Below are 22,662 nucleotides of genomic sequence, written 5' to 3' on the forward strand. Positions count from 1 at the left end.
CTCTGAAAACTAGTGAACTCTCCATATCTTGGTCCTCTCTTTCCATCATCTCCATAACTCCCTGAAATCCTTGCGATGGTTCCCTCCAATCCATCCTACCACCTCCTCTCCTGCTGAGCCAGGTATGGCTTTTTCCAGGGCTTCTCACCCTTGGCTGCACATTAGAGTCACCTGGGGAGCTTGAAAAATATACCGATGCCCAGACCCTTTTCCAGGCCCTCCAAGTCCAGTGTGCAGCTGAGGGTGAGAACCTGCCCTCCCAGGCCACCAGAGAGCTCCTGACGGCATGCGCTGGGGGGCAGTCTCTTCAACTGAATCAGTGGGTGTTCCCAGCACTGTGTCCACAGTACATGTGGAGTCCAGAGGAAAAGAATAACAAGAAAGAAGGAAATAAAATGTCTTCATGCTCTGGAGAAAAGCCTGCCCTGTGGTAATACACTGAGCAGCTATGTTGGGATTATCTTCTGGAAAGTACGAGATGTACCTCTGCCCTGGGACTTTGGTCTCCAAATCAACTATTACCTAATCTGTGCACCTTATAGTCACCGTACTTTGGCATGTGACCAGTCTACTTAGGCCCTAATAGCTGCTGCACAGCAGTCTACTGTTCACTTACCCCTCATTGAAGCCCAGGTTGGCTACCAGCCCCTTGTCAGTCCCAGGTGACCTCTACTTTAATTGGCTTTGCTATCCTCCCAGAAGGTGAGCTGAGGTTGCTGGTTGATTACCCAAGCTTTGCACCCACTTGTGGGTGGGCAGCTGAGTGATTGCATAATGACTAGGGCACCATGGCCATGCCCTGGGGCTGGGCCCGCTGGCTCCTGAGCATATGAAACAACTTCATTTTGACTTTTCAGCTGCCACTGCAGCTGTGAGCCCCTGGAGCAGTTTCTGCTTGAAAATGTACTCATTAACCGTGTCATCATGGCTCTTTTCCTCAGCTTCCTTTTGTCAGGGGGCCAGAGGCTTAGTTAAAAACCTTTAACCTTTTTTTAAACTGGCTCTCATTTTAATGGGAGTTCTTGAATTGGGTTCTGTCCAGAGAAGCAAGTCAAAAAACAGTTACCTACTATTTCTCCGGATCACAGACTGTCAGAGGTGGAATTAGATCTCACCTATCACAGAGATTCTCAAGCGTGGCAACACATTAGAGCATCCTGAGATGTTTTAAAAGTACTGACAGCCCAGCCTGACTAATTAAATAGCACCGCCAGAGATGGGGCTCAGGCACTGGTGTTTTTAAAGCCTCTTCGTGATGCTAATGTGTAGTCAGTTTTAAGAACCATTTACTCATTAGAATTCCTTTAATTTGAGAAAATTAGGACTGAGGTAGTTGGGGGCAATTCTGAGCCATTAGCCCTGCACAGAGGTCCAGAGTGTCTGATGACCCAGAGCAGTAAACAATGACCAGTAAGTTCTGCTCTTTCCTGCCACGTAGATCTCTCTGGGCCACTGGCCTGCTCCCCTACTTCTTTCCCCTAACTGATTTTACATTTCTAGGTCAGAAATCTCATAAGCCCTAGAATCTCTCTTCTCTCTAACTCCCCAGACTCCTAATTTACACGTTCCATAGCTGGGCCAGAGCAGAGGGTGCCTTGTCCAGGACCCCCGAGCACGGGACTATGTCCAGGATCCCACTTGCTGTTCCCAGTGCAGGCAGTCTGCTGAACGGAGCTCAAGGGGCCACCACCTGACCTGTTCATACTTGGTGCTGTTTTAAAGCTGAAAGTTGGGATATATAAAACTGTACTAGTTATAACTTGAGGAAAGCTAGAAATTTGGGGGTTTTCTTAACTCCTTTTTTTTTGTAGGTGCTAAATCATCATGATGATGCCATGGAAGTGGAGTGGTAGATGGGGGGGAGGTAACTGAGCTGGTGTTGGGGTGCGGCAAGCCGAGGGCCTGGGGCACAAAACTGAGGGAGGTGCTCATTCTCAAGGTCATGCAAGGCCTCTTCCATCTTGGTCCCTAGTCCCCTCAGTTGCCTCACCCTAGACCAGTTTCTGGGGAAGGAAGAGGGAGGGGAGGAGGACCAGAAAAATTCTATTCTAGCTGAAGAGCTAAAGCTAGAACTTATTCCAAGTTAAATATAGTTGGAATGCTGATATGCCAGTGTCGGGCTCCCTTAGACACCGAGTCCAGCTCAAAGACCAGTGACTTTGCGAGTAGAGCAGCCAAAGCTGGGGGGCCCTGAGGATGCTGGGGCAGTGCCCACTCTTCTTCCTCCTGACTCTGTGCCACCACCTGCTTGTCCAGCCTCAGGGGGCCTCTGGGCGAAGGTGGCTCCTGGAGAGGCAAAGAACAGAGACTCCTCAGAAGGAGCAAGTTTAAATATTTAATTTGTATGTTTGTTCCTTTGACTCAAAAAGTAGCTTCAGAAATAAGCCTGAATCCTGAAGTTTTGTGCTGTTTCCAGCATGCAGGGCAGGGTGTGTGATCCATGTGGTAAAGTCTCTCCTCTCATGCATGGAAATGCTCAACCTCTTGGTCCCCTCTGGTCCCAGAGTCCATGATCAGAGCTTTACAGCCTTTGTCCAATGTGACCTGCAAGTCCCTGGGGCAGTTAGCACACACTGAGCCATACTGGGTATTACAGAGAGCTGGAAGGCCTGCCCTCACCGGTTTGCCCTGAACCATCCCTGCAGGCCCATTTGGAATCCCTTCTTTTCTGAGATGTCTGTCTAGGCCTCTCTCAGCCAGAGGGGGCGCTCTTTTTCCTGTCTGCATTTCATCGTTAATTACCTGTATTATCATGTGACATTGCCTGTGTTGCTATCTTAAATGATTTAGTGCTTGATATTTGGGAATAGATAAAAGGACATTAGTGGGAAAACTGCTGAAATCTGAATAAAATCTGTAGGTAGTTGACATCTTAGTTTTCACACATGTGCCCTGGTTAAATAAGATGTTAACATTAGGGGAAGCTGGGGGAAGGTTATACAGGAGCTCTTTGTGCTGCCTCTGCAAATTTTCTATAAATCGAAAATTATTCCAAAATTGAAAAAATAGTTAAAAAAATGTAGTAGATACTTTGTCCTGTAGTGAAGTTGAAAGACAGAGGCTTTAGAGTAAGAATCGACACAACCACTTATAAGTTGAGAATTCTTGGGCAACTAGATTGTTTGTTTGTTTGGCTATGAAAGGGAGGTAATCCCTCTGTTGTCAGGCTGGCACAGTAATTATTTCCAAGGTTATAGAACATGGCTGCTCAGTTTGCAGTTTATGGTCAGGTAACTATTTTGTCAGTGGCCAGATAGTTGATCAGATCTTGGAGGACAGCGATGGATACATCATTCTAGACTGGAGGACACTCACATCAGCGGGATTGTGGTGGAGTTCCGATTAGAGCGGTGGTGATTACTGTGTTGCATATAAAATCCCCTGGGGAGCTTTAAGAATACCCGGATGCCTAGGCCACACCCTGGGCCAATAAAATCAGACTCTGAGGTGACTCCTGTGTGCCCCCAAATTGAGAAGTAGATGACTTTTAAAATTCTGTCCACTCTGAAGCTTCTGGATAGTGCAAGAATCATGTTTTTGGACTTCAGAATGAGTTTCAATATCGATCAATAATGGGAGCGTTTGGGAATTCAGAATACTCTGAATGAAGTCTGGAAATCTCACATTAAAAGGCTAATATAGGAGGTCTTGGGAAGTTGCGAAATCCCCTCATTCTGATTCCCTTACAACCCTGCTTTACTCTCTGCTCAGCGTGCAGAGCCAGCACGGTTTTCCAGTGGGGAGCATCACCATGTTTCTGAGCCATCTCTTTTCTGGATCGGGAGGAATAATTAAGTGGGCTTCGGTAAGGCAATTGAGAGAATTCAGGGGTCAAGAGAGCTTTTACTAAAACAAATGTGACTATTTAGAAGAGTACCCATACGAGTTGTTTGTGTCCATATTATTGGAAAATGCAGAAAAATGAAAAGAATAAACTTTTAGTCATCTGTAATTTCAATTTTAGAGATATAGACTATTAATATTTTGGTATATTTAATTCCCTATTTTTATTTACATAAAAGTGGGATGTTAGGGAATATAAAGTTTTATATCCTGCTTTGCCATTTATTGTTTTGCATTAAATATTGTTGAAATGGCAGTTTGTGTGGCTAAATAATATTTTATTATGGTTATTCCATATTGTAGTTAACTGATTTTTGTATCATTAAATATTTCTCCTTAAAAATTTTTTCTTTTATAAATTTATTTTTTAAATGAAAATCTTTGTCTAAAATACATATAAGATTTCCTTTCTGTGTTTTGTGTGTGTGTGTGTGTGTGTGTGTGTGTGTGGTTGAGTCTCCTTCAGGTAACTCAGGGCTTATTTCCATGTATAGCAAAAATCTGCTGTGCATATTGTTTGGGAAAGTTTTGCTTGTTTTCTTAGCGAGGTCTGGAGGCCCTAACAAATACCTACAGCTTCCTTCTATTCATTTCGTGTATTTTGGTACAAAGATTTCATAATTCCTTCCCCACCCTGGCTACTCCCTAGGGCTGTAAGAGAAAAAGGGAAATATTTTTTTAAAGGTATGGAATTGTAGTCCTTGCTTGGCATGTTTCCCCACAAAGCACTGTGTGCACTTAGGGCTTTGAATAAATAAATGACACAAATACAGATCTTGTGGGGGAAGGGCTCTTGCCTGCTGTTTTTTCTGGGGCCCAATGTAACTGTTTTATTCACGTGTGTATGAATTGAGGCTGGTTTGGTTCTTTAAATTAGGACCAAGTAGAGATGTTTTTGAGTAACTGCACTAGGACCAAGTAGAGACAAGTAGCTACTGATTTTCACATACAACGTGATTTTGGAATTTGAGGAAGAAGCTGATAAAGGGTAAAGGGGAGAAGAAGGGAAAGAAGAACAAATAAAAGCAGGAAATGAAGGGGCAAGGGTCCTAAATAAATGGGGCTCAAGGTAGTGTTCACTCCATTCCTTAAGGATCCTGTTAGAGTGCAGAGCTGATGCAACAGACCTGGGGCAGGACCAAGGTTCTGCAAGTTCTGACGAGCTCCAGGTACACCTCCTGCCGCAGCCCCACGGACCTCCTTGGGACCTATGGCTCCAGCACAGGGGCTGTAGCTTTTTAGAACCAGAGCAAAGGCACTCGCCATCGCTACTGCTATTCTTACGTGCTGGTTCTCTCTCCCTGTCACGTCCTTGATCACTGACGATGCTTTTATGCTCTCATGTAAAGCTTTACAAAGCTTCCCTCAACATTGCGTGGGGGTCATCTTACTCTCGAAGTCTCTCCAGTAGCTTCTACCTCCCTTCCACCATGACTTTTGGTTTCTTGATCTCATTTCTAGCACTTTCCTGGCTTGAATCACTCATTCACACAATTCTTCTGTCGTCCTCACTCTACCAAACCTGACTTTGTTTCTCTAGAGATCTTAATGCACCCTCTTTGGTCCCCAGATAGTCTTCCAACCTTTTCTTCCTGGTCTCACCTCAGAACAAAATTACAAATTTGCTCATGGTGGATGAGTGTAGATTAGTATAGCTTTGGTGGACTGCTTCTGCTCAGCTCCCAGACCACTTCTTTATGAAGCAATGTTCACCACACTCTGTGGTTTCCAGAAAGTCTGGAGGAAGACCAGTGTTTTCCCTAGAATGCAGTTTCTATGCCACTGTGGGAAGCAGGAATTTTCAGACTTGTAGTCAATGACCTTTTAAATTCTCTTTGGTTGAAACTAATCCCAAAGGCTGCTGTATAAATACAAATTTTACAAGGTATTTTGCCCAGATGTTTAGTTCTCCTGCCTGAAAGCAGTCATTTGGGTGTGAATCACTGACCACACTTCATAATGCCTGACACCATCCCTCCAAACCCACTTGGAACCAGCAAACAGTGATTCAGCTGACAGAGCTGGAGCAAACCTTTCCAGCTCTAACTACACATTTAACTCCTGAAACCTTAAAGCTGGGTTGGTGATAACCTCATTAGGTTATTTCATGGTGTGTCAATTAAAAAAACAATACAATATTACTCAGAAGTTGACTTCTATACCATTCTATCAAATGGGACATTCCATTAACTGCTTTTCACACCAAGTTATGGTGTAATGGTAAATTATGTTTATGATGATGAGCTGGAAGCACTTGCTGAAGTGCCTTCTGAATCATCAAAGAAAGATGTGATCGCTGCTTAATACTTCTTGGTGTTAAATATATTTGAGCTTTATTCTAGGGAAATTAGTCTTGTGTGCCTAATAAACCCTTCCATTGACAGGTCAATTTCCAGTTTCTCCAGTATTTTAAGCAAGGCAACTTTGTAACCCGCATTCTAAAGCTGAAGGAATTAAATGACTTGCCCTGAGTCCACAGGAGATGGTAAGTGGAAAAGCCAGGACCCTGGGTCCAAGTCTCCTGTTCTTTATTTGATTACCCAGAACACCCACTTCTCTTAGACTACTAATGAATAAAATCAACAGGGTGTTACCCTGGGTCTACAGTGTGACTGGAAACTGAGGAGACAAATTTGACTTTACCTTCATGTCCACTCTGACAGAATTTGCATATCCAAAATTCACATGGAAGTTGTCCTTTAATTAATCTATCTGGGGATGAAATGCACATATTACTTAATTTTTCTTCTCAACATTGTAAGTTGAATAGGAAAAAGAAAATGGCTTGTTATTTCAGAGTCCACCAAATTTTAATTCAGTTTGATTCAACAAATACCGGTTGAATACCTGTCATGTGCCATGCACAGGGCCGGGCACTGGAGGCTGGTAAAGACGTGATCATCTCTGCCTGGAGGGATTTACAGACCTGGAAAACAGGCGAGTCTAATAACACGGTGCTGAGGATGCTCCAGCCGTTTACAGAGGGAATGGTCAACTGGGGGAGGTAGTTTGTGGGGAAGGAGGAACTGATTCTTAAGGATGGGGAGGCAACTCCAAGGCGTAGGAAGGGTAGGGATTATTCCAGAGTGAGGAAAGCTGACAAGTGGTCAGATAGCCAGGTCAACTCAGCTGCTCGCAGTCTGGACATCTACAGGTAAGTGTCTGGAGGTATGTGAAAGGGTAGGGCTGAGCCAGGTCCTGTGTCACCCTGGTGGACAATGGCGGAGCTTATCCTTGGACAAAGGCATGACAAACAAGGATTTTGGGTCAGCGAGTAGCCATAAGCACAATATTTGGCAATTCTAGCTTTTGACCCTCATGAGGGGGGGTCCTCTGATGAGATGTACTTTCTGCTCTCCAGGTTAATAACCAAGCAGTTCTAGTAAAGCCCCTGGGAGCCACTCAGTCAGGGGCCCTGCATGCTCACACCACAATTTTGGTTCCCAATTATATTTGCCTGTTTTAATATCAGACTTGACCTAAATGGTCAAGCATGTTACTTTGTAGTCAAGATAAAATACAAACTGTGAATCCCTGTTCCAGAGGCTTAGATATTCTTAAATTGGGCCTGTGCCCATTCTTAGCACTGTAAGAATAGTGATGTTTAGAGGTAAGTAGGTTGAGTTATGACTTCAGGAGAAAGTCCTTACTTGCTTTCTGACTGGCTGCTGAGACAGAAATGTCCTCAGTCTTTGTTTACCCCCAGGGACCTAGGTTTCTTCATAGGCTCCTGGAGGATGAGAAACATCCAGACGCACTTGTGGCCTACATGGTCTTGGCCATGCCAAGGCCACAGAGGCTTTACTCAAAGCTGCTGCAGCCCCACACCCTAGTTAGTAGACAATTCCCTGTCCATGTTCCCACTCCTCTATTCCCACTTAGCTTCCCTAGTGTCCAATCCAAGCGCCTGAAGCCACTTCTCACCAACTGCCTCTTGGTTTGCAGTCAGCCTGGTTTGGCACGGGGATCTCAAGATAAAACCTCTAGGACTATGCTCCTCTATGTAGGAGCACTGTGAGGGACACGCCACCCTCATTCAGCCACCCACAGCCAACTCTAGCCTGGTCTAGCAGAGAATAAACATTGCATGTCATATTTGCAAACTCTAAGGTGAGTAACAAAAGCTATCTCACTCTTTGGCCTAATAGCTTAATATCTTCCTTTTGCTTATTTGACAATTACCCAGCACATCACCAAAGTTCCTATAATATAAAATCATCAGTGTTGTGCATTGTATATACAAAGAATATTTATTTCACAGGCATTCAGGATTCTGCAAACTTAATCATTGCAATCAGTTAAGTTGTTGAAGTAGAAAGTTTTTTTAAAGGGGCAGCACACTAATTTATAATTTAAAGACTATGTAAATGTTATTCTTATCTACCCATGCTCCCGTCATTAATATTTTCATTATCTTTGACTTTTCCTTTGAAGGATGAAAATTTTTAAAGTACATGCTTCTACTTGTTTTGAGCCTTCTATCTTATGCCTTTCTTATCTTTGCTGATTAAAAAAATTTTTTTTTATTGAAGTATTTACACTCTTAGGAAGGTTTCACATGGAAAAAAATGTGGTTACTACATTTACCCATATTATCAAGTCCCCACCCATAACCCAATGCAGTCACTGTCCATCAGTGTAGTAAGATGCCACAGATTCACTGTTTGCCTTCTCTGTAATACACTCTTTTCCCCGTGACCCCCCACACCATGTGTACCAAACATAATACCCCTCAATCCCCATCTCCCTCCCTCCCAACCCGCCCTGCCACACTCCACCCCTTTGGTAACTGTTAGTCCCTTCTTGGAGTCTGTGAGTCTGCTATTTTGTTCCTTCAGTTTTACTTCATTGTTATACTCCACAAATAAGGGAAATCATTTGGTACTTGTCTTTCTCCACCTGGCTTATTTCACTGAGCTTAATACCCTCTAGCTCCATCCATGTTGTTGCAAATGGTAGGATTTGTTTCTTTCTTATAGCCGAATAGTATTCCATTGTGTATATGTACCACCTCTTCTTTATCAATTCATCTACTGATAGACAATTAGGTTGCTTCCATATCTTGGCTATTGTAAATAGTACTGCGATAAACATAGGGGTGCATATGTCTTCTTGTGTCTGAGAAGTTGTATTCTTTGGGTAAATTCCAAGGAGTAGACTTCCAGGGTCAAATGATATTTTTATTTTTAGTTTTTTGAGGAATCACCATATTGCTTTCCACAATGGTTGAACTAGCTTACATTCCCACCAGCAGTGTAAGAGGGTTCCCCTTTCTCCGCATCCTTGCCAGCATTTGTTGTTCTTAGTCTTTTCGATGCTGGTCATCCTTACTGGTGTGAGGCGATAGCTCATTGTGGTTTTAATTTGCATTTCCCTGATAATTAGTAATGCAGAGCATCTTTTCACGTGTCTGCTGGCTATCTGAATTTCTTCTTTGGAGAATTGTCTCTTCGTATCCTCTGCCCATTTTTTAATCGGGTTATTTGCTTTTTGGGTGTTGAGGCATGTATGTTCTTTATATATTTTGGATGTTAACCCCTTGTCAGATATGTCATTTACAAATATATTCTCCCATATGGTGGGATGCCTTTTTGTTCTGTTGATGGTGTCCTTTGCTGTACAGAAACTTTTTAGTTTGATGTTGTCCCATGTGTTCATTTTTGCTTTTGTTTCCCTTGCTTGAGGAAATGCATTCAGGAAGAAGTTGTTCATGCTTATATTCAGGAGATTTTTGCCTATGTTGTCATATAAGAGTTTTATGGTTTCATGACTTACATTCAGGTCTTTGATCCATTTCGAGTTTACTTTTGTGTACAGGGTTAAACAATAATCCAGTTCATTCTCTTGCATGTGGCTGTCCAGTTTTGCCAACATAAGTTGTTGAAGAGGCTGTCATTTCCCCATTGTATGTTCATGGCTCCTTTATTGTATATTAACTGACCATATATGGTTGGGTTTATATCAGGGCTCTCTAGTCTGTTCTATTGGTCTATGGTTCTGTTCTTGTGCCAGTACCAAATTGTCTTGATTACTGTGGCTTTGTAGTAGAGCTTGAAGTTGGGGAGCATAATCCCCCCAGCTTTATTCTTCCTTCTCAGGATTACTTTGGCTATTCGGGGTCTTTTGTGGTTCCATATGAATTTTGAAATGATTTGCTCTAGTTCATTGAAGAATGCTGTTGGTATTTTGATAGGGGTTGCATTGAATATGTAGATTGCTCTAGGCAGGATGGCCATTTTGACAATATTAATTCTTCCTATCCATGAGCATGGGATGTGTTTCCATTTATTGGTGTCTTCCTTAATTTCTCTTAGTAGTGTCTCGTAGTTTTCAGAGTATAGGTCTTTCACTTCCTTGGTTAGATTTATTCCTAGGTATTTTATTCTTTTTGATGCAACTGTGAATGGAATTGTTTTCCTGATTTCTCTTTCCACTAGTTCATCATTAGTGTATAGGAATGCAACAGATTTCTGTGCTTTAATTTTGTATCCTGCAACTTTACTGAATTCAGATATTTGATCTAGTAGTTTTGGAGTGGATTCTTTAGGGTTTTTTATGTACAATACAATGTCATCTGCAAACAGGGACTGTTTACCTTCTTCCTTGCCAATCTGGATGCCTTTTATTTCTTTGTGTTGTCTGATTGCCATGGCTAGGACCTCCAGTACTATGTTGAATAGAAGTGGGGAGACTGGGCATCCTTGTCTTGTTCCTGATCTTAAAGGAAAAGCTTTCAGCTTCTCGCTGTTAAGTACGATATTGGCTGTGGGTTTGTCATATATAGCCTTTATTGTGTTGAGGTACTTGCCCTCAGTACCCATTTTGTTGAGAGTTTCTATCATGAATGAATGTTGAACTTTGTCAAATGCTTTTTCAGCATCTGTGGAGATGATAATGTGGTTTTTGTCCTTCTTTTTGTTGATGTGGTAGATGGTGTTGATAGATTTTCGAATGTTGTATCATTCTTGCATTCCTGGAATAAATCCTACTTGATCATGATGGATGATCTTTTTGATGTATTTTTGAATTTGGTTTGCTAATATTTTTGCATCTATGTTCATCAGGGATATTGGTCTGTAATTTTCTTTTTTTGTGGTGTCTTTGCCCGGTTTTGGTATTAGAATGATGCTGGCCTCATAGAATGAGTTTGGAAGTATTCCCTCCTCTTCTATTTTTTGGGAACTTTAAGGAGGATGGGTATTAGGTCTTCACTAAATGTTTGACAAAATTCAGCGGTGAAACCATCTGATTCACAGGTTTTGTTCTCAGGTAGTTTTTTGATTACCAGTTCAATTTCATTGCTGGTAATCGGTCTGTTTAGATTTTCTGTTTCTTCCTCGATCAGCCTTGGAAGGTTGTATTTTTCTAGAAAGTTGTCCATTTCTTTTAGGTTATCCAGTTTGTTGGCATATAATTTTTCATAGTATTCTCTAATAATTCTTTGTATTTCTCTGGTGTCTGTAGTGATTTTTCCTTTCTCATTTCTGATTCTGTTTATGTGTGTAGATTCTCTTTTTTTCTTGATATATCTGGCTAGGGATATATCTATTTTGTTTATTTTCTTGAAGAAACAGCTCTTGCTTTCATTGATTCTTTCTATTGTTTTATTTTTCTTGATTTTATTTATTTCTACTCTAATCTTTATTATGTCCCTCCTTCTACTGACTTTGCACCTCATTTGTTCTTCTTTTTCTAGTTTGGTAAATTGTGAGTTTAGAGTGTTCATATGGCATTGTTCTTCTTTCCTGAGGTAGGCATGTATTGCAATATACTTTCCTCTCAGCATGGCCTTCACTGCATCTCACAAATTTTGTTGTGTTGAATTATTTTGTCATTTGTCTCCATATATTGCTTGATCTCTGTTTTCATTTGGTCATTGATCCATTGGTTATTTAGGAGCATGTTGTGGAGCCTCCATGTGTTTGTGGGATTTTTCATTTTCTTTGCGTAATTTATTTCTAGTTTCATACCTTTGTGGTCTGAGAAACTGGTTGATACAATTTCAATCTTTTTGAATTTACCGAGGCTCTTTTTGTGGCCTAGTGTATGATCTATTCTTGAAAATGTTCCATGTGCACTTGAGAAGAATGTGTATTCTGCTGCTTTTGGGTGTGGAGTTCTGTAGATATCTGTTAGGTCCATCTGTTCTAATGTGTTGTTTAGTGTTTCTGTCTCCTTACTTATTTTCTGTCTGGTTGATTTGTCCTTCAGTGTGGGTGGAGTGTTGAAGTCTCCTAGAATGAATGCATTGTATTCTATTTCCCCTTTTAATTCTGTTAGTATTTGTTTCACATATGAAGGTGCTCCTGTGTTGGGCACATAGATATTTATAATGGTTATATCTTCTTGTTGCATTGACCCCTTAAACATTATGTAATGTCTTTCTTTGTCTCTTGTGACTTTCTTCATTTTGAAGTCTATTTTGTCTGATACAAGTACTGCAACTCCTGCTTTTTTCTCCCTATTAGTTGCATGAAATACCTTTTCCATCCCGTCACTTTTAGTTTGTGTATATCTTTGGGTTTAAAGTGAGTCTCTTGTAGGCAGCATATAGATGAGTCTTGTTTTTTTATCCATTCAGTGATTCTATGTCTTTTGATTGGTGCATTCAGTCCATTTACATTTAGGGTGATTATTGATAGGTATGTACTTATTGCCATTGCAGGCTTTAGATTCGTGGTTACCAAAGGTTCAAGGTTAACTTCCTTTTTATCTGAGTCTAACTTAATTCACTTAATATGCTGTTATGAACACAATCTAAAGGTTCTTTTTTCCCTCCTTTTTCTTCCTTGTCCATTCTTTATATATTAGGTATCATATTCTGTATTCTTTGTCTAATTGATTTAATTTTGCATTTGTTTCATAATTAACTGCTCTACTTTATTTACAGTGGTTTTATTACCTCTGGTGACAGCTATTAAACCTTAGGAACACTTCCATCTATAGCAGTCCCTCCAAAATACACTGTAGAGATGGTTTGTGGGAGGTAAGTTCTCCCAGCTTTTGCTAATCTGGAAATTGTTTAATCCCTCCTTCAATTTAAATTATAATCTTTCCAGATAAAGTATTCTTGGTTCCAGGCCCTTCTGCTTCATGGCATTAAATACATCATGCCACTCCCTTCTGGCCTGTAAGGTTTCTGCTGAGAAGTCTGATGATAGCCTGATGGGCTTTCCTTTGTATGTGATCTTATTTCTCTCTCTGGCTGCTTTTAATAGTCTGTCCTTATCCTTGATCTTTGCCATTTTAATTACTATGTGTCTTGGTGTTGTCTTCCTTGCGTCCCTTGTGTTGGGGGATCTGTGGATCTCCATGGCCTGAGAGACTATCTCCTTCCCCAGATTGGAGAAGTTTTCAGCAATTACCTCCTCAAAGACATTTTTTATCCCTTTTTCTCTCTCTTCTTCTGGTACACCTATAATGCCAATATTGTTCCATTTAGATTGGTCACACAGTTCTCTCAATATTCTTTCATTCTTAGAGATCCTTTTTTTTCTCTGTACCTCAGCTTCTTTGTCTTCCTCTTCTCTAATTTCTATTTCATTTATCGTCTCCTCCACCATATCTAATCTGCATTTAATACCCTCCATTGTGCTCTTCAATGATTGGATCTCTGACTGGAATTCATTCCTGAGTTCTTGAATATTTTTCTGTACCTACATGAGTATGTTAATGATTTTTATTTGAAATCCCTTTCAGAACGATTCATGAGGTCGATTTCATTTGAACTTTCTCAGGTGTTTTATTTATTTTTACTTTGAACCAGTTTTCTTTGGCATTTCATATTTGTATATGGCACAGTTTAGTGCCCAGAACCTCTACTGTTTGGAGCTGCTCAGCCCCTGAAACAAGGTCGGGGGTCACAGGGGAGCTGTATTGGTGCCTGGGGGGAGGAAAAACCTGTTACCTGCTTCCCTGCTGCTATTCCTGCCTCCACTGCCAGAACCAGTGTATTGAGCACACAGGTATAAGCCTCTGTTCTTTACGTTTGTAGTTGCTGTAGACAGGTTTTCCCTCTGGCTGGCCTAATGCCAGGGTAGGGTTTGCCAGTTTGTGAGCCAGGTGGGGCTGGCCAGGAGAAAAGTGCAGTAGACTGCATATCATGGAGGAGGTCCTTGGAGCTGTGCAGCCAGCCAGGGAGCTGGAGTGCCTGAAGATGGTGAAAGCTCCCAACCTGCTGGGCAGAGTGCACCTGGACAATTTTGTTTACCTGTCATTTCTCCTGAGCAGTAAGCTCTGTGCAATCCTTGCCCCTTTAGCAGCCCTTTTGCTGTTAGGAGGTCTCTCAGACTGAATCTTTGTTCCAGAGCAGCCAGATATAGATCCCTGCTTTCTACAAGTGGCTGGAATCTCAGTCTCTCCAGGTATTCTGCCTGTCTTAGCTTTCCAACCCTCTAATCACGAGAGTACCATGAAAGCACCATGAAATGTAGGTTTGTGGTCTCAGAGCAGATCTCCGGAGTTAGGTATTCAGCAGTCCCAGGCCTCCACTCCCTCCCTGCTCCATTTCTCTTCCTCCTGCAGTGAGCTGCAGAGGGGGACGGGCTTGGGTCCCACCAGGCCATGGCTTTGGTCTGTTACCCTGTTCCATGAGGTTTGTTCTTTTCTCCAGGTGTATGCAGTTTGGCGCAGCCCTCTTTCCTGTTACTCTTTGAAGTTTAGTCATATTAATTATATTTTTGTATTATATGCGGTTTTAGGAGGAAGTGTCTATTTCACCTCTCACACCACCATCTTTTCTTTGCTGATATTTTTAGAGAAAGATATTAAATTACCGTTATCAATACTGAGAGCTCCTAATGGGAAGAACGTAGACAGTTGTAACAGATATTCAACTGGGGGTGGGGAAGGAATGGCTGCAAATTCCCCCTCACCTCCATACCTCCCAGAGTTGAGCACATGGCCCAAACCACTAAGCTTGGGGTGTGGAGCTGAGTCTGATCCAGGTTGGCCTGGACTGTGAGGGATTCACTTGGGTTTAGCAGTAGGACACAAGGTGGGATTTCTAAGGTGAGTTTGAGTACCTGATGTGTATCCAATGTGTTTATCCAAGGGTTCATCTGTCATGGGAAGGAGATTAGAATGAACAGGGTTCAGGGATGGTTCCTGGTTCCAACAGGGAGCTGGAGAGGGAATCAGAACCAGAAATCATGGTTAAGGACAATCAGACAGATGGACCTTATGTGGTGGCTTTTGATAGGGAGACTACAGCTCTACACTTCTGTAGATACTCAAAGGCAGGTTTGCTGTTGTTAGGATCACTGGACACTCTACACTGGACTCTTTCCAGTCACCCCTGGACAGCAGGAAGGCTCCACATGCATTGCAGTCTGACCTTGCATTGGCTCAGGGACCAGGCAGAACGAGCCTACAGATCTTAGAGCTCCTTTCTGTCTATTCTGGAGAGCTTTCTTTCCTTTCTACCTCCTTATCTATCCACATATACCATTGTCTTACATACAGTTGTCACTTCACAGTTTACAAAGCAGTTTCATATGTACTGCCTCCAATGGAAACTGACACCAGCATAGGAAGATGAATAAAGGAGGAGTTATTACAGATGAGGAAATGGAGGTGAAGCAAGCTGGCCCAGGCCATGCAGTTAATCCTGTTATTTTGCTCCGCAGTCCAGTTCAGGGCTGCCCACATTCTGAGATCGGTTCCAGGGATGTCTATAGGAAGCTGCTGGCCCAGACAACCCATAGTTCCAGGGGGTTCCGTGCTGGGTGCTGGAAGCCTTCCCTGGGTGAGTTTTCTGGCTCCTTGCTTCTTTGGTCTCCAGTCTCCTAACTGGGCTTCTGCAGCCTGCTTATCATCAGATTCTGGAGCTAGTCAGGCCCCTTGCTCCTCTCTCCCCTGAATAATGCCCTGGACTTGGACCTAGAATATCACAATTTGCCTGCAAAGCCTTTACGTGTCTCTATGTGGAAGGAAATAAGAGACTAGCTATCTCCAGATCCCTCAGGGCCAACAGTCTGGGGGAGCAAGCACTTGGGTAATGAATATTTCTTCCTTGCCCCACATTTTATCCCCTCTCATGAGGAATAGCTTGTGTGTTCTTTTCAATTTTTAAAAATTATGTCTCTCTTATGGATGGTAGCCTTGCTGTTATGATGAGCTCCCATACCCTGCAAAGAAAAGCCTTTGTTTTCTTTGCAGGGTATGGGAGTAAATTTCCATGCCACAGGTGGGAGGGCTAAAAGGCATGACTAATTCGTTTAAAGTCACAAACCAAGTCAGAGGTGAGACAGAAACAGGCTCTAAATCTCTTTACTCCTAAACCCTGTCTTTCTCTAAAATGCCAGGCAACACGGGGGAGTCTGGATTCCTCTTCTATTCAGCTGGGACAAAGATCTAGTTATAAATCCCTGGCAGTAGGAAGTGCCAAGAAAATTATCAAAAGAGACACAATGCTATTTATCATTCTTTTCTTGTCATTTGGTCTCCTTCCTAATATCAAAGCAAATGTTTTAGAGGAGGCACTAAGGGTGGGACAGAGTTTAGACTTTTACGAAATATTTGGCATCACCACCTTCACTCTCTTGCTGCCTAATTCCAAAGGTGCTTATACTCAACCTCTGGCCTTTGTTCAGGGCCCAGAATGGGCCTCAGACCAGGATGAGATAAGTAACTTATCAGGGGTAAGTAAATACATCTCTGGAGAGCCTGAGCATCAACTGCACTGGGTCTTGGAGGCTTGTGCTTTTTGACTGTGTTTGAAAGTGGACCAGACAGGCTTTGACATAGGAAATAAATGATCTTCTTTGTATCACTCTATGTCTTAGTCTGGGTACCCTAGAAGCTGAACCCCAAGTAGGGGTTCAGGTACACATATCTTGGTATGGCAATGCTCTAGGAGAGTGAGGGAAGCAGACTGAGACAGGATAAGCAAGATATCATCCCAGCTGGAGTCTAGCTTCAGTGTGATCCTGAAGGAGCATGGATTGTATCACAGAGCTGGTTCAGCCTTGAGATAGGGCTGCAGCCTTTTGTACAGGGGCCACTCTTCATCAGTCAGGCATTGGTTGACTTCTCTGGATGGAGGTGGTGGTGTAACCTCCAGGACAAGGGACACCCATGTAGCAGAGGGCAATTCTCCAGAGAAGAGGCCAGCTGTGAGCCCTTTGTAGCCATCTAGGAAGGGTGCCAACAAAGTCTACCTACTTCATGGGATGAGTGGTGATGAACACAGGCCATCTGGCAAGGCTGAGGCCGTAAAGATACCAGTCATATTCTGGTACTAGACTGAACAAGTGTTATTAGGAGACTGATACAGGTTTTGTGGATCCTAAAGCTTATTACACTTTGAGGAGCCCTCTTCAAGTTAAAGGACACAGAACGAATTCAAAATTAGGTTCACAGCCTGTACAAATGGTGGGTCCTGAAGCTAAAGTTGTAAAGTTATGTTAGTCTCATCCATCTCTGGGTGTTTTCATACCTTTTTGCAGAAGAGAAAACTGAGGTTCAGAGTTTAAGAGAAATTGCCCAATGACATCAATCAAGGAAGTGGCTGGTGCTAGAGCCCCATTCTTCTGGCTCATAGTCCAGAGCCTGATCTGTGATAACACCAGTCAAGCCCACAGCAGAGCACTGTTGGGAGAGTCAGGAGATAACAAACAGAACATGCTTTGTAAGCTCTCCCTGAAGAGTCATGTGTCTGTAAGACATCATGATTAAACGGGGAGTAGATCTCTCAGATGGCATGATGCCAACATGAGTAACTTGGTCAAAGGAGATACATATTTTTTCTCTCCTGAATATTCCATGCTTACTTGCTTGGGTTGTACAATAGCAAATATCCCTGCTTGATTCAAAGTTGCAAGCTTCCAAAATTGGCATGAGAAACAAATGGATAAATCTCCAAGACTCATGGCTATTTGCCTGAGCATGAAAACAGACAACAGAGGCTTTATCATAGAAAATAAGAGCATTCCTCCTTATCTCTCTTCCAGAATGAATAGTTGATGAACACTCAACTGTTCTTAAGAGGCAAGCTGAGGTGATAAGAGAAATAAGGAGGATCTCCTGACTTTACTGTGCAGAGCAATGGAGTATGTTCCTAAAAACATGATCTCTGTCCAAAAGCCATTGTGAATAGGCACAGCTAACTCTTAAGTCCTGGATGCCACCTACAAGTTAAGCCCACTGAGTTTTCCTTCATCCAAATTTTCATCAGCAGTGAGTTAGAGGGGCCTATCAACTCCCTGAAGGTAAATGGAAGTCAACTAGTTGGGATTATGTTGATCCATTCCTGCAGATTAAGCAGCTGAAATTTGGGATAGTAGCACACTAAGAGAGTTAAGCAGTTACATTAATATAGGCCCTTTATTCAGGGAGCTTTTATTCACTTTTGTTAAAGATGAGGTCCAAGACCACAGGATTTGAGAATCTGAGCTGGTAGAGAGTGCGTTAGCTAACCTCCTACCCTATGTGGGAATCCCTTGTAGAATCTTCCTGGCAGGTTGTCATACAGCCTCCAACTGAACCCTCCCAATGAAGGACTCATTTCTTCATGACAACGTCTCATCATTGGGAGCTCAGGACAATTCTCATTATTCTACCTTGGAATCTGCCTCCATTTTGCTTCCACGCATTGAGATTTCTGTCCATTATGACTTATTCTGTCTTAACCCCAGGGACTAAGAGCCTCCTTGTCTGTTCCCCTTTATCCCAAGCAAAGCATTATACTTACAATGATTTATTTAAGATCTGCCTTCTTGCTTGTTATACCGTGTAGGTATATTTGGCTTGTTTCTCACTATTCCCCAGCACCTATCTCAGTGCCTGGCATATGGTTGGTGTGTGGAAAGTGTTTGTTGGGTGAATGAGTGAATGAATGAAATCCAGTTCTTCTACATTACAGCTTTTCAAAATTTGAGAGACAATTGTTAGACAGTCTCTCCTATTCCCCGTCTAGCTTTTTTTCTAACAGGCTACTTACCTTCCAATAATACCTTACATTTTCAGACCTGACATCCCTTAGTGGCATCCCTATTAAATTGTGGCTCTTACAAGTGTTCACATCACGACAGATGGGGTCTCCCTGGTGTGGCGTACAGTAGGATCGTCTTGTGGACACCATGAGCCTTTTTCTGTTAGAAGGCTCCATGAATTCCTTTCAGAATTGACATGAACAAAGTGCAATACAAGAAATTTTTATTCCTTTGACTATTCTGCTTAGGCAAAGTAGTATGCCATATCACTGGATTTGGAGTCAGACCTATCTGAGTTTGCATCTAGGTTCTACCTCTTGGAAAAGTTCCTTATCCTTTCTGCACATTAGATTCAGCATCTGCAAACTGGAGATAATACAAGGTTGTTGTGAAGATTAAATGAAGTGATGTATGTAAAGTACTGGACACATTTTTTGGCCTATACATAGTAGACAGTACATGGGGACTAGTATTATTTTTCATGACCTTTGATTGAGATAATATCAAAAGATTCAGTTAGATTTAGGTCAGATTTGTACTTAATTAAAATACATGAGAATCAACATATGCTAATAAATAGAGACTTACTTTCAGAGCTTTGGATATGAAAAAGTAATCCATATTCTATATTCAAAAAGCAAAGTATATAGCAATAATAAGCTTACTTAGGTCAACATAATAATACTATTTGAGATTTCTCAGAAGTTTTTATAATATAATCTATGTAGGTCAGATAAGTTGGGCGATATCCGCAGGGACATCTAGGCAGGACAATATATAAGGTGATACATATACACGTGGTAGGTTTTGCTGCTCCTATGGGTTACATACAGATTAGGTCAAAGAACTGTCTAATATAATTTCTAGTAAGCTGGAAGTGTGGGATACAGCACAATGCTCACACCAACTGTCATGCCACCAGAAGAGCAAAAACAGTTGTAAAATTGGAAAATGTACAGCCCTGTTTAAGGACATTGGTTTTCTCCTCTTCCTTTACACTTTGAGCACTTGGGCTAAGATCCATGTTCAAAGAGCTCTGGAAAGTGCTTGTAGAAGGTACCTACAACTGGCTCCCTGACCCTCCAGCACATTGACTGGAAGAAATTGCTCCAGGCCTCAGACCCCAGTAAGACAGTGGATGTTTTTAGTTCCGCAGTTCCTCTGCTCTAAGGTATCTGAGAGAGGCCAACGCTTGCTTGGCCTGTTTGCTAACACAAGACGTGCCACAGCTCATTTGCACTACCAAGTCACTGGGAAAAAAAAAGACACAAGGGCTTGATAGTTCTCCCTCTCTTATTTATGTCACTGGCCTGTTCATCTTGCATGAGTAGAAATTACTAGTGACATGTTATTTCTCCATTATCTCTTAGCCTTTCTTGGTTTTTATATAGTAAGGGCATTTCTTCTAAGTGTATCTCAACTCCTGGGGGGAGAGGGATGGAGGTGAGCCATGTGAATATTCTTTCTCATTTACCACTTTGTCTGTGGAACTTCTCTCTGCTTGGCTTTGGAGAGTCACAAAGGGTGGGGAGGGACGGAGGAATGGGTCGGGTGGTGGTTAATGAGTACGTTGAAACACAGAAGGCAGGGACTCTGAGTTTTCAAGGTCTTGAGATTTGGGATTTTGTTGATTTGAAATGTGGTTTTCATTATCCAGACTATACACTGAAGATCAATCCCTCAAAACAGAAGTGAGCCATTCACTGAGGCTGACATGGTAGCCAAGAAGGAACCACATTTAATGAGGCATCTGACTAGTAGCTTTAGAGAAGTAATAATCCCAAAGCTAGTTGCAAAGGAACTCCAATATTAGAATGTGTGTTATTTAGATCTTTGTTGGTGCCATGCGACACTGCTTGCTACTGTCAAAAGGGAACAGTAAAACCATTGATTTCCTTCAAAGCAAATAACATACAAACATGAATGTGAATTAGAAGGTTCAGACTTTCTACCTGCTAACTCTAACATGGGCCAAGATCAGTAAAGCAGAAACCATCCGCATCAGTGACATGGAAGGGACAATGGGAGTTAACTGCTTATCGAAAAAGAGGGTGCATATGGAGATTGTGGTTAGAAATTATTGAAGTGGAAGAGAAAAAATAGTGTCTACTGGAAATAATAGGACTTTGGGTGACATGGTGGGCACGACCTCTCCATTCTCCCACATTCCATTTCTAACACTGATCACACTGCAGCAGGTCATGTGGCCAAAATGTCTGTGCCGAGAGCCCTTCTCCACTCTGCACTCCTTGGATAAGAATAAAAGTAGGAGGAGCCAGTTTTATTGAGCACCTGCAATGAATTTTACCAATTTTATCTCACTTCCTTCTCACTATAAGCCTTACTCACTATAATCATTTTTTAGATGCAGAAAGTGAGACTGAGAGTCACTTGCCCAAGATTACCCAGCTACTAGAAATATAATCCTCTCACTTTGTCTAAGTGTACTTCTTATTTACACTGGCTCAGATCAGCTGTTTGTTGTCCTGGTCCTCTGGTCTTTTTCTGAGGTTTCCACCTGAGCTACCTGTTAATTTCTTGGCACAGCTACAAATTCAGTTGGATCCAGTGGAGTAAATCCTACGGGATGACATACTCTGTGAGAAAAAGGGATTTTATCTGTCATGTTCCTGTCCATATCCTCTGACACAGAGTTGGGGCCCTATACATGTGTGTCATATGAAATATTTGTTATCGAAAGAATATGTCCATAGAAACTCAGATGTAGGAATTTGCTTTTGGGTTGAAATCAGGCTTCTTGAAGCTCTGGTTTTGGGTGGACTGTCCTGGGAGGTGTTCTCTGGGATTTAAGGGTCTGGGCAGGCAATTTTCCCGAGGGCAGCCCTGATAGATGCCCAGATGCAGGATCCATGTAGAATATATGGCTGGGTTCTGAACACTGCTTGCAAGAATGCACAAAATCCCATAAGGTAGTGTAATTGTTTAAGAGATGTACATCTGTGTTTTGTATTGAGACCAGAATGAAATTTCTCCTAAGTATCCTCATAAAAAGGGTCTCTCATGATGAATGCACCTTGTCTTCAATGACATCTATGCAGGGAACACCATGGAGGCATTCCGTGTCTTTGCCTGTAGCTATACTCAGTGGCTATACTAGAGAGGTGAACAGTAGTTTCCAAGAAGTGCAATCAGAAGTCATCAGGCCAGACCATTGGATGCCACGCTCACTGTTTTAACCATCTCTCCTCCCTGGCTGATTCATGGTAAGGGTTTGCCCTCTGGGAACAGTTGAGCATCCTGGGGAAAATTAATTCTTAGCTTGTTCTAAAAGCAGCACTGGAAATTTAAACACATGCTTTCACACACCCTGCGCCATCTCTCTGACCCTTTACTTATCCTCAGATATGCAGGATCTAAGAGACCATTCCACTTGGAAGGAGCCAAAAGAAATGAAAAAGGCCTTATTGCTTTCTAAATAAGATGATGGGAAAATGCAAAACACCCCAGCAATAGCCACCCAGTTTGATGCTGGTGCTCTTTGTTTTGATGTAAATTTGAGATAATCCCTGCCCAGTAAAGAGAAGGGGGCAGCACAGGACCTGGTTCCCTAGAAATGAAAGTTTTCATTCTTTCTGGTGGGCTTTGCTGTTGTGGCAGAGTTTTAGAAAAGCCAGTTTTTCAAAATTAATACTTCTAAAATTCTTGAGCCCACGGGGAATCTTAGAATTTTCTTTGGAGCAGCTAAATAAATTTCAGATCTGTCAGTTTGTCATTTAAAGTCCCCAAATCTAGAGCCAGTGTGATTAGGGACGCTGGCAGAGTTGCAGGGGAAAAGCTCTCTCCCAAGGCCTTGTTTTGTTCCAGCACGCTTGCCAGTTCTGCCTGTCCGTCCAGCAAGAGATTGTGTAATCCCAGTACTCCTGGG

The 22,662-nt window shown here is 42.2% G+C and overlaps 1 long non-coding RNA gene across 4 annotated transcripts in view; it reads left to right on the top strand.

The window, feature by feature from the left end:
• Positions 1 to 22,662, top strand: part of LOC118935369 (uncharacterized) — a 133,949-nt gene that overhangs the window by 89,843 nt on the left and 21,444 nt on the right. For 2 of the 4 annotated variants that reach the window (XR_008995878.1, XR_008995877.1), the window contains 3 exons: positions 6,228 to 6,328; positions 6,711 to 6,784; positions 7,793 to 7,953. This is a non-coding gene — a long non-coding RNA (uncharacterized LOC118935369). Of the gene's footprint in view, positions 1 to 6,227; positions 6,329 to 6,640; positions 6,785 to 7,788; positions 7,954 to 22,662 lie in introns of all 4 variants that reach the window. The other 2 variants (XR_008995880.1, XR_008995879.1) reach the window with 2 other exon arrangements.

This window comes from Manis pentadactyla, chromosome 2 (assembly GCF_030020395.1).
Source record: "Manis pentadactyla isolate mManPen7 chromosome 2, mManPen7.hap1, whole genome shotgun sequence".
Classification (NCBI taxonomy): domain Eukaryota; kingdom Metazoa; phylum Chordata; class Mammalia; order Pholidota; family Manidae; genus Manis; species Manis pentadactyla.